We start from the raw sequence: 9,202 nt of genomic DNA on the forward strand, positions 1-9,202 counted from the left end.
GAGGGTACGCCGTGGACACCTGTGCTGTAAGCGCAAAGCTATTCTCCGTCTGTGAGAGGGAACATGCAGCAATCCTGCTGAAGCCAAATCAGCACCGGCTTGCCTTGCAGACTTGCTGATCAATGACACTGTTCCGACAACGTAACACAGAACCACAAATCGATGCCGCACCGCAAACATACTCATGCACGGACACATATACCTAGGCAAACGTTCCAGTGTCCGTGCTAACTACAGACAAACACAGATTTTCTCCCTCTTGTTTACAATCTGACATTGTGTCTTACTATAACACACTAATATTCTCCTACTTTTCTGTTTCTATGAACATCCACACTATTTTAGTTCTCCTCTCACAAGAAGACACACCCTTTCAAACCAACCCCCTATCACTCAAGACGGTCACAATCACCTGCAACGCGACACAGATGATACAGCAACGTCTACATCAGTAAGGTTGTAATGAGAGCATCTATCAAGTGACCATTAGGGGCAGATCTGACAGATCGCCATAGTGATGGAATGAGTAAATCATCTCTGAATTCGCCCCGGCCAGCCGTGCTTCATATCCACTGCTGCTGCTACCCACCCTCCTCCTCCGCTGGCTAGAGGGCAGGTCTCTGTGCTTTTGAGCAAGCCTTACGTAAGGCCGTCCAGTCTGTCTGCGAGCCACATCCTCAGTCCCAGATGGAAGGCCTCTCTGTCCAACCCGGGGGGACTGGGACAGAGTCTGGCACAAGAGAAGCAGTAATGTGACATAACCATAAGCCTTCTGTTTTTTATCTTTAAATGAAAGTGCATTTCATTAAATTCAACGCCTGAAATACACAGCGGGAACAACAGACTTTGGTCTTCTCTTAGATCTGACTTCCTTTGTATGAAAGAAAGAAAGAAAAACAAACAAACATTCAAAGAAGACAACAATTTGGACCCCTACATCTGAAGGAGACCATGTAACTCTTATGTGAGGAGGAAGAGGAGGACATAAGTCTCAAATCTGGGACAGGCAAAAAAAAAGCAGGACCTGTCTTAAGTCTTCAGCTGAGAGAAGCAGCTACAGCCTGAGAGGGGAAAAAAAGACAAATTCAACTCTTGTTGTGTGAAGTAGACTGTGACTGGAAAAAGCACATTTCTTATTCTATCTCTTCACTTGCTCACTCCTTTTCTCTCATCATTTCTCCCCATGCTCGTATCTTTCTCTTTCTCTACCTCCCCCTCTCTCTCTCTCTTTCTCGGGTATACAGTTCACTGAGCAGTGCTGCACTTCTTCCAGATTACTGCTGCATTATCTTGCAGTGGCTGCTAGCTAATGACTGTAAGACCTTCTGTAAACATATCCCACAGCAGCCTTGTTTGTTTATGTGTGTGTGTGTGTGTATGCGTGTGTGTCATAGAGAAGAGCAAGAGTGTATGTAAGTGGGTGTGTGTATGTGTGTATAAATGTGTGCAATGAACCCAAAACGAAATGTACTGTTCTAGACAAAGCTAAGGTTCTTGACTTTTTAATCTATCTGTCAGAATATAGCATTGTGCTGACAGGCAGGGACCTTTTAAAATCAACCTGGAAGGAGATGTTTATGAATAATCATTGCCATAACCATCATCATCACCACTTCTCTCTTTATCATGTACCCCAGTCACGAGTACTTCGACCAAGAAGTTCATGAACAACACCATCATCATCACCATCATCATAATTGTCGTTGTCATCACCATCACGATGATCAGATGAATGGACACAGCTGTCTCCATAATGCATGCTCTCACAGATGGATGCTAATCACTGTTTATATTCAAAACTATATGCACAGAGTGCAAGGAGATGGGAAAGCGAAGGGTGTCATGAAAAACCGAGACAGGAAACTAGGAGACAGGTGAACTTGATGATCCTTGAAGCTGACTCCTGGTTCAGACTATCATATTAGCATTAGCATTTTAGCCAAGTTTGATATTGGACAGTGAACATGAATGGTTATTCAGTTTTTTGGGGCTAGCCGTAAGGCTACAGTAAATGGAAAATGTTGCTGGGTAAGTAATGCAACCTTTCCTTGTGAATGTCTATAGACCAATACCTCTGTGTCTTCACACAAGAGGCTGGTAGCAGAAAGTCTTTGGCTGCCATGTACCTTTTTCTTTGTTACCATGATGTTGGTATAACTTTTTTTACACTATTACATATCAAACTAATATATTCCGATCAACATGATCACACGACTCACAGATTTATTTTAACTTGGATTTTCGTTTCTTATAAGTTTAACACCTTACAGCACAACTTTGCTATTGACATTAGGGATTTGTTGATATGTGGCAAAACTGCTACCAAGCCGCTAATGCTAGGAGACGTTACCAGCCTACTGTTTCCCCCAGATATCATTCAATATACACCGGACAGATCACGTGAAAATTATAAAATGTAAGATCCTGTCATAATACATTTTTTTGTAAATAGAACCTTTCCGTTTTCTATAAGTGCTGTTTACAGCTCAGTGGCTTTCTGCAACCAGCTAGCGCTCACATATTTGTAAACATATGATTGGACATCTTACTCCACAAATAAGTACTAAAATTGTTGCAAACGTGCATTCCATCCCCATTAACAATATAATTATTTGAAGTGACTATTTGCTAAAAGTACCCCATTTTTAAGTAATATAGTAAGAGTGAGCGTGGGGTAGGTAAGGGATATTCCCACAGGTGGTGTTCAACCGTAGCCACCGAGGCTGCTGTTTCTCCGCAACACAAAATAGTTCCATTGTCAACGTCTTGGTTTGGAATTATAAAAAATTTGAATTAACGGTTATCATCAATGCACTATAGAATGTTTCATCGCGGAGTGATTTATTATTAGCTGTGAAAAGTCCCTGTTGGCTTGTTCGGGGATAATCAATGGCATGGAACGTCTCTCGTCCAATCAGAGACAGCTAAATAACCCAATTGTTTAATAATTTCTCATAATCTCCCATGATTGTGTACATGAAAAGCCGTATTTGAATAGTTATGCGGCAAACAGCTATCTGGATATATATTGGATTATCCATGCACACCTCTGGCCCAGACTCTCATGCAGGAGAGGCTGAGTGGTGACCGACGGTCGCTTAAGCATTGATGGTAGTTGGCTAATCCTTTGTGTCAAAGCTTCAGTCTCATTGACAACATCAAGCAGCTCACGGTCAGTGTCAGTCTGGCTGATGGCTCCTCTCTTGTGAAGAGCAAAGCTAATTTATTGTATTGCAGAAGGCGGATCTGTTTTTCGCTGGTAAAGATGTGCCATTCGATGGCCCTTACCATCACACCATGCTGTTGTACTTATGTGCACCGCACACACCTGGGAGAACTGCTACAGCGACACAAATCACATCAGCCTCTCGTCCTCTGGGCTTGCCATGACTCCCCCAGCCCCTCGACCCCAGCGCCATCTGACCCCAGGTCACACTACATCACCCTCGGCAAATGACCGGAAATGCACACGGTGCTGAATCAATCGCCAGCAGTCAGCGCCTAAATTAGGGTGTGGGGGGCTGTGATAGTGGTGTGTGTGTGTGTGTGTGTGTGTGTGAGTGTGTGTGAGAGTGTGTGTGAGGTGTAAGTGGGGTGGTTCTGCCCGTTCATCAGGATTGGATCTGTGCAGGCACAGGAGTGCTGAAATCAGCGCGGGAGCCTGGAACATTTGTCATCATCTAATGGCAAATCCATCCGCGTCTGGCCTGGGTCTTATGCTGGGTCAAGCCACAATGACCCTACACCACTCAGTAATAAGAGAGAGGGGGAATAGGTAGAGAGGGGGAGAGGAAGAGAGGGGGAAAGAGAGGGGGAGCGAGGAGAGGAGAGAGAAACAGTGAGAAAAGGACAGAGATGGAAACTTGGTAATAAAAGAGAGAGGGGAACAGAGCAAGAGAGAGAGTGTGTATGTGTGTGTGTGTGTTGAGTTTGAGAAGGCATTTAATTATATCTAGCACAGTGGTCGACCACTATACAACATGATGTGATAAAACCTTGGAAGTGGAAGGAAAAATGTCTGACATTATCTCCCAATATTTAATAAAACAATAAATATGCTTTGAGAATTGTAGTCAGGAGGGAAATTCCACACATCACTCGAAAACCACCTTCTTAAATAACTATATAAATGAGCTGAGAGTTCACTACATGATGAAAAGGGCAATTCAAAACAAGTCTCCAATCGAAATCTGGCAAAAGCATTAAAAACAGCTGAACCAAGTTGCCCTGTATAATAGTGTGGAGAGCCACTCAAATCACAAGGCTGTGGTAAATGGAACAATACCGCTGGAAATCTCCCTTGTCCAATTTGTAGAAGGCAACAATGAGCCACTCATGCAGAGCCAAGTTAGACAAATACCTAAATAGTCTCCAAAAACAGCATCAATTCTGTTTCCCATTTAACACCGAGTGAGGTGAACCCATTACCTCCCAACGAATGCCAAGAGTGTTCTCACCCACTGAATTTGGCTTCTGGACCTGCACAAAGGCAATCTGACCCAGCCAAGTAATAATGCACACAACAGAGCAGAGCATGGTTAAATGTATGACCACTCAGAGTCAGCTAGGGAGACTAGATTGTCCAAAGAACAGTGTGAGTGACCTCAGCCAGGACTCTGAAAAGGGGCTGGCTGACCTCAAGTCTGTGCATACAGGTTTTTACTGTGGCGATGCTAACATTCAATCCACTTTTGAAACCCAAAATACATCAAAAATAACTTGCTGTTGATTTTGAAAACACTTAATATAACGAATAAATTACCACAGAATAATAAGTAGTCGTCTGCTGCCAAGTTCAAGAGCCCTATGGCACACAATGTGTTTTTAAAAAAGGCGATCTTTTCACGCAGTCTACCTTTTTTAAGTTTTTAAGTTTTGTAATGGTTTTTTATACAAACATGATTTTTTGTCGTGCAATTACTGACACATGTTGTATGTCTATTGCTGCCTATGTAATGTACAGTATGTCTATGCAATGTAATTTTCAAATTATCTCATGGTCATAGTCTGCTGTGAGGCCAGGCCAGTGAAATATCACCTTTCAAAATCCATGAAGGGCTATGGGAGAGTTGGGAGACAAATTGTGCGAAGAAAGGGAGAAAAAGGAGTGAGGGAAGAAGTCGGTAACGCAGCATCACGCTGAGAAAATGCAATCCCGGCCTGTGAATAATTTGAAGGTATTGGTATTGATTGGTTCTTTGAAATAAAGACCCAAGATTTTGCGGGCAGCAGTGTTTTATCTTCTTATTTTTTCACCCCGGATAATGAGAGAGCTCATCATATTACCTGCTTGGTGTGTGACACCCCCCATACACATACACACACACACACACACACACACACACACACACACACACACACACACACACACACACACACACACACACACACACACAAACACACTCACACACACACACACACACACACACACACACACACACACACACACACACACAAACACACTCACACACACACACTCCCTACCATGTTCTTGATTATGAGAGCACGAGGAACACAAGAACGCCACCCCCTTTCATCTTCTCCATGCACAAATCATGGGTGCATACATTTGTGCATTACATTTCATTAGTGAGGTAAGTAGAGATATATGATGACTTGATAACAGTTATGTCATTATTAAAACTAGGGGAAATAAGTGAGAGCCAATTAATCTGAAACGAAGCCCTTCATTTAGCTAATCAATCCTTTTTCTGTGTCTGGATTTGTGTTTCTAATCAAATTATAATGCAGCTATATTTTCATTCCAGAGTGATTTGTAATTAATAGATTATGGGAATATACGTTGTTTGTCTGTTGGGGAATAGAGGGGCTTATGGGATTTTGGGAATATTCCTTTGTCTTGGTTTGGTGTATTTGCTTGCTTGCACTTTGTGTGTTTGTCTGTGTGTGTGTCTGTGTTTGCTTGTGCGGGTGTGCATGCGTGTGTGTTTGTCTGTGTGTGTGGGTGAGTATTTTTGTGTGTGTATGTGTGTGTGTGTGTGTGTGTGTGTGTGTGTGTGTGTGTGTGTGTGTGTGTGTGTGTGTGTGTGTGTGTGTGTGCGTTTGCGTGTGCGTCATGAATACAAAAGCGTGTCTTTTCTTCTTTTCTTGTACTCAACACAAACAGACATTACTCTGGGTTACTCGATGTGAAAGACGCAGCAGCCATGGGTTTACTGAGCATCTCTCTCTCTTTTTTCTTTGCTCAATGGCTCTGCTTCCCGCCTCCCGCTTCTTGCCTCTATGGCAACAACACTCACATATATTGGTGGAGGGAATAATATGACCTGAGGACAAGTATAGTGGTTTACTTAGACCATTCAAATACAGTAATGTAATGTGACATAATTAAATGTAATGTTCTTGTTAGAGTGAATGTGTGAGTATGCAACGACTGCCTGTGTGTGTGTTTGTGTGTGTGTGTGTGTGTGTGTGTAAGTGTGTGTGTGTGTGTGTGTGTGTGTGTGTGTATGTAAGTGTGTTTGTGTGTGTGTGTGTGTGTGTGTGTGTGTAAGTGTGTGTGTTTGTGTGTGTGTGTGTGTGTGTGTGTGTGTGTGTGTGTGTTTGTGTGTGTGTGTGTGTGTGTGTGTGTGTGTGTGTGTGTGTGTGTGTGTAGTATGAACCAGGTGCTGTCTGTCAGGTCTCTATGAGGTCCCAGCTAGCTGAACTGAACACGAAGTCTTGATGATGCAGACGGAAATCTCTTCTCTTCATGTGTGACATTAAAGAGGCTCATTCCAGCGGCCTCCAAGAGCCCAATCAGGGGAGAAAATGAATTAATGTGTCTGATTAAGTACCAGAGTGCACCAGCATGGAGCATCGGGGGAGTGCTCAGGAAGTATGGTGTGTGCGTGTGGTGTGGTGTGTATGTCTGGTGTGTATGTGTGTGTGTGTGGGGGGGTGGGGGTGGGGGGTGCAGGAAGTATGGTGTGTGTGTGTGTGATGTGGTGTGTATGTCTGGTGTGTATGTCTGGTGTGTTTGTGGGGAGGAGGGGGGGGGGGGGGGTGCAGGAAGTTGTGCTGGCATCCTCTGAAACAGACTTCCAGTTCCATCCATGCTTCTTTGTTAATTTCTGGAGCTAGTTTTGACTGATGTTCATTAATTGATTTTGACTGACAGGGTTTTTTTTCCCCCTTCAAACACTACTTTTTTCCTTCTCCCTCACTGTTCTTTCTATGTGTGTGTGTGTGTGTGTGCGTGCGAGAGAGCGAGAGAGAGCACAAGAGATGGAGGGGGGTGGGGAATCTCTTTCTCTCTGGGATTTCTGTTTTTGCTTTGATGACACACACCAGCTGTCAATTTTTCATGAGAGCAGAGGTAATTGGTTCGCCCCCTTGAAAAGTGCAGAATCACAGAAGTCATTGCTCCTACCTTTACAGAGGGTGAGCTGCACTGAAGATGAGAGGACCTAAAGAGAGGATCTTACTGAAAAAAGAGCAAAATCAAAGACAAGAGCAGTCAGCTCTGAGACAGGGAAAAAAATGCCCCTGTGCATAATTTTACAATTCTTGGAAAACTTCAAAGTATTAAAGAAGGTTGGATGAACAATTCTACTTGTTCTACTTTTCTGGAAAATTATCCTACATTGAATATGCGCCCCCCCCCAAAAAAATGTATATACTATATACGTTTATATAGTATATATGACCAATGGCTGCATTCTGCTAAGACTAGCTTTAAACTTCAGCTGTGAGGACTGAATAATGTCAAGGTATTAGTGCTAGGTATTCAGTGCTATGTGAGAAGTGAACATTCATGGTGAGCATTGAGATACAGTTTGCTAATTAACTGAGATTCCTCATGCTGTGTGTTTTCTGCACCCCATTCATCTAATTTTGCCCAGCCTGACAGGGGTGGAGAATTTCTTGGGGGGAATAAAATGGTGAAAGCCCTAGTGTGCCGTTGCACCATTCACTCGTTCGGAATTCAGTCATGGGTTGTGCTTATTACTTCTGCTCTGCAATTTGCAAGGTGCGCTAATTAGCAAATGAACATGGCTGGTGCAGAGAGATTTTTTCTGATGATTTTTCTGGCACTCTGAACCTTGACATCTCTCTTTCCAGTTCTCTCCTGTGGTCTCTCTCTCTCCCTCTCTCTTTTTCTGTCTCTCTTCATCTCTCTCTCTCTCCCTCCATCTCTCTTTCTCCCTCCCTCTCTCTCTCTGCCTGTCACAGTGAGGCGGCTCCGCGGCTGAGCCGGTGAATCTGGCTCCCGCCGTTAGCTCTGGTGCTTCTCATTCAGAGTGACGCCTCCTACAGCATGTAAGCCTGTGTACCCGAAACGCTTCTCCCTCCACAGCCGCCCCTGCACCCCGCTGCCCCCCCCCCCCCCCCCCCCCCCACCATTCCCCCTTTCTCCCAAATCCTCCCAGACACGTTCCACGTCTCACACAGCAGAGGCTTTCGGTGACACAGAGATGATGAGGATGGACGCGGATGTAACACATGGGGGGGGGGGGGGGGTGCAGCTGGAAACATCGCTGAATCCCGTCATCGCCGCCCCTAAGAGGATTCCCCAGTATCTGCTGAGAAACTGGAAACTTCACCACAGGTTGGAGGAAACACTGATGGCTGAGTTAAGCGGGGGGTAAATGCAAGGTGCAACGGCATCTATATGCTGAGCAGATTATGGCAGTGATGCCTGTCAGGAACCCTTCGACACAGATAACGGACCTCTGCTCGTAAAGTGCTTGTAAGGCTCTTGGTGGATTGTGAGCGTGTATTACACCGAGAGCTATCTGCACAGAGACGGCGTTTGCATTAGCACTAAATGAAGAAGTCTCCAAACCCAGCATCTTCCATTACATAAACGAATGTGTCATTTCAATAAAGCATGATTGATATGTATTATCATTACCATCAGCCTTATTTGTGATGTAAATTAGAGGAATCATCATCTATGGAGATGATGTTGATGCAGACGACAATGATTGTGATGATACGGCTCCATTATCATCTGCAGAAGCACTCTTATGCCACAGCAAACAAAGGAAATGGAGGAGCTGGGTGCTGCCTCAGGGACAAAAAACAACAACAATGACGGAGAAAGTTTCAAAAGAGAGGGAGGACAAAAGGAGAGCAGAGAAAAGTGAGTGAGTCAGAGACAGAAAGAGAGAGAGAGAGATAGACAGAGACCAGGGAGAGCTTTTTTCTCTTCTTCCTTCCTTTCGTATCCTGATCACCTCTTGTGTGGGCAGTGAGG

Source organism: Sprattus sprattus (assembly GCF_963457725.1).
Source record: "Sprattus sprattus genome assembly, chromosome: 7".
NCBI lineage: Eukaryota > Metazoa > Chordata > Actinopteri > Clupeiformes > Clupeidae > Sprattus > Sprattus sprattus.